Source organism: Adiantum capillus-veneris, chromosome 19 (assembly GCF_014529385.1).
Source record: "Adiantum capillus-veneris isolate H3 chromosome 19, ASM1452938v2, whole genome shotgun sequence".
Classification (NCBI taxonomy): domain Eukaryota; kingdom Viridiplantae; phylum Streptophyta; class Polypodiopsida; order Polypodiales; family Pteridaceae; genus Adiantum; species Adiantum capillus-veneris.
In genome coordinates, this window is record NC_140949.1 from 91,205,360 (window position 1) to 91,208,358 (window position 2,999).

The window sequence follows — 2,999 nt, forward strand, 5'->3', positions numbered from 1 at the left end:
TGGTGGTGCCAGACGAGCATGAAGCTGCTACTCTCTATGGGGTGCATGCAAAGGATCTACAAAATGAAACAGAGGACATCTGTTTAAACGGATAGCTCTATATAGATATAGGAAGTGATGTTGAGCTTTGCGAGGATGAGAGAGAGACCTCTTAAATCCATACATATTGTATTTGAATAATTTAAATCTTTTTTACAATATATATTATATTCACGTGGCTTTTTGTCCATTTCTATCTGTATGCATCATTGAGTCATTGTATATAATGGTCTTTGCATCCACTCGAGGTACGTATGCTCTAGGTTTGTTCACATAAGCAGAGACAAAGAGCATTGCACTTCGAGTGGGATGGAGACTGCAGCTGCAAGCACGAAGCTGGTCTCCTCAATATAGATGCTGCTTGTTCCATCTCTAGATCTAGTTGATCTGGTGAAAGAGACACTAAGAAGCACTACTACTGCTTGTCAACGTCTCCTTCACCCGCTGAATTAGATTTAGTGGTGGGGAAAGCAACGTCTATGAGTACACCTTTGCGATGCAGCTTCAGTGTCCATCGCACCCGGAGCGCAGTGCTTTTACAAATTCACAGAAGAAACAACGAGCATTGCACTTCGAGTGGGATGGAGACTGAAGCTGCAATGACAAAGCTAGACTACTCAATATAGATGCTTCTCATTCCACTCCTAGATCTAGTTGGTCTAGTGAAATAGACACTAAGAAGCACTCCTACTACTTCTCGGCGTCTCTTTCACCCGCTCATTTAGATCTAGTGGTGGGGAAAAACAACTTCTATGAGCAGACCTTCACGATGCAGCTTCAGTCTCCATTGCACCCGGAGCGTAGTGCTTTTACAAATTCACAAAAATTCAACGAAATCTCTCTACATAGGAATCCCTCCCCCCTTTATGAGTGCCCTCTCTCTCTTTCTCTCTTTCTCTCTCTCTCCACTTGTCCATGTTTACTTCTCCATTCATTCAATATTAATTTTAAATGTTCGTGTGTTTAATGCAGGTATGGATGATGAGAAGTTTCTTTCTTCTTTGTCACTCGAGCAGAGACAATGGTATGTGGAGTGTCATCGCTCTAGTGCACCATCGTGCGTTCCTACTCCTTTAGCGTCTCCCTCTATTTTGGAGCATTCAGCACACTCTGAAGCTTCGGTGTCGACGAGATGATATTCACACTACTCTAGGCACCGGAGCTCTAGTGGTGGTAGCAGCGGTTGTTGTGGGGATGCCACTACCGATGCCTTGACACCGCCTCGTGTTCCATGATGCTCTTTACCCTCCCTTTCTTTCCCCGCTCCCACACCAGCCATGGCATCACCATCTACACCAGGTTTTGCACGACTAACGGCCATTCCTAGCGGCTACACACCACTAGCTACTCCTCCAGGAGTGACTCCAGTCCACACTCCTCGCTTCAGGGCCCAGACTCTAGTGGAGACACCTGACGTTCGTACCCCTGTCGACACGCCGCTAGAGACACTTGTCGGGACACCCAGGTTCACATGTCACCGGTGAGTGGGATTGCCTTACTCTGTCGACTTCAGCGGCAGCATCATCTTGGATGATGAAGGCAAGAAGGTGATCTCACGCATGCGCGGTCTTTGCTCTCAGGTGTTTAGACACTACATGCTAAACACATGGAGTGAAGTACCAAGTGATTTAAAAGGCAAAGTCATCAGCATGCTGCATGACAAGTTTCCCGTTTCAACACGGGATGATCGCTTCAATGAAGACGTGATGAAGGTTCAAATGCGCGAATACTGCAAGCACAAGCGTTCGGGAGTGCAAAAAGCAATGAAGCATGGGTGAAAAAAACCAGATTGTTTGGCCAAAAAAGATTGGAAGAATGCATAGAAATCAATGCACAAGGATCCCGACAAGTGGAAGCAACATAAGGAGGCAACGAGAGCGCAAGTAGAGGCAGGGAGCTTGTACCACTTGGGGAGCGGTGGGTGGGCAGTATTTGAGGCCAATTTTGTAAGTGTTTGTGCATTTCTCTTTAGGTTTGATAGTTTACGGTTTAGGGGTTTTTAAATTCTAACATAATGGATTCTTTGTATGTTTTGACAGTGGTTGATGACAGGTTGTGACCCCACAGTGTACAAGCACGAAGACGCAAGCAGGAAGATCTTAAACGCCTTGATGGACATTTTGAGTTCTTGTGGCGGCATGGTTAGTATTAGGGTTTACTCTTTTCTATTTGTTGTATTTTTTTATAAATTATATGTTTATACTTATAAAAAGCTGTCTTTTTTTTTTTTTTGCAGAACTCGGCAGCCCCTTGGACATGATCAGATGTCTCATTAGACGACATCAGTTTAGTCGTAGCTAGATAGCATTAGTTTCCTTTTGTCATATCATATGTATCATGAGATGACATTTATACGTCGTTTTGAAAACCATGTATATTTTTTCAATAATGACAATGGTGTTGTAAGTATTATATTTGAAAAGTTTAACAATCAAGTGATTCTGCCTATGATGTGTACAATTGTCATTGATTTACTTTCATCAATTTACTTTTGTCAGTTTTGTATCTTTATTTTGCAAACAATACTATGGATGATGGAGTTAATGGTTATATTGTCTTGTGGGTAACTACTTTGGGTCTATATCTAAGCTTGCACTTTCTTTCAAAGGTGAATCTGGGCTTATCTTGGATTCATTTAGGTTTACTCAATTATCAAAACATTCAATATGGTTCATGGGTGGTAGGGCATTCAATGCCCTTTCACCAAAAAAAAATTCCCTCGGGTGTCGCTATGACCGTCGCTATATAAGTCTCTATAGCGTCGCTATAAATGTCGCTATAGGTGGCCTGTAAACATCGCTATGGTCGTCATTGTCTCTATATAACGACGTCTATAGCGACCGCTCTAGCGACGTCCATAGCGATGTTCCCATGTCTACGCTGTTAGCGACGGCTTTAGCAACGTTGAGAAGTATAAAAACCCAATGTATTTCCATCGCTAAACAGCATCACAAGTGCAC

At 43.1% G+C, this 2,999-nt stretch overlaps 1 pseudogene; it reads left to right on the plus strand.

Annotated features, from left to right (window-relative positions):
• Positions 1-265: 265 nt before the first annotated feature.
• Positions 266-2,042, plus strand: LOC147434458 (uncharacterized; annotated as a pseudogene).
• Positions 2,043-2,999: the final 957 nt, after the last annotated feature.